This window comes from Octopus bimaculoides, chromosome 1 (assembly GCF_001194135.2).
Source record: "Octopus bimaculoides isolate UCB-OBI-ISO-001 chromosome 1, ASM119413v2, whole genome shotgun sequence".
In the NCBI taxonomy this organism is placed as follows: domain Eukaryota; kingdom Metazoa; phylum Mollusca; class Cephalopoda; order Octopoda; family Octopodidae; genus Octopus; species Octopus bimaculoides.
The window spans coordinates 86,694,998-86,695,258 of NC_068981.1; positions in this window are offsets into that span (position 1 = coordinate 86,694,998).

A 261-nucleotide genomic window follows, 5' to 3' on the forward strand; every position below is an offset into this window, starting at 1 on the left:
ATATATATATATATATATATATATATATATATACATACATACATACATTTATACACACACACACACACTCACACACACATATATATATGCATACATGTGTGTGTATGTAGTATGTATATTTATATATATGTATATATACACATGCATACATACACACATTTAGCGAGCTAAATAGATAGATAAATAAATAAATAGATAGATAGATACATACATACATACATGCATACATACATATATACATTCAAAAGTGCATAGTATAAG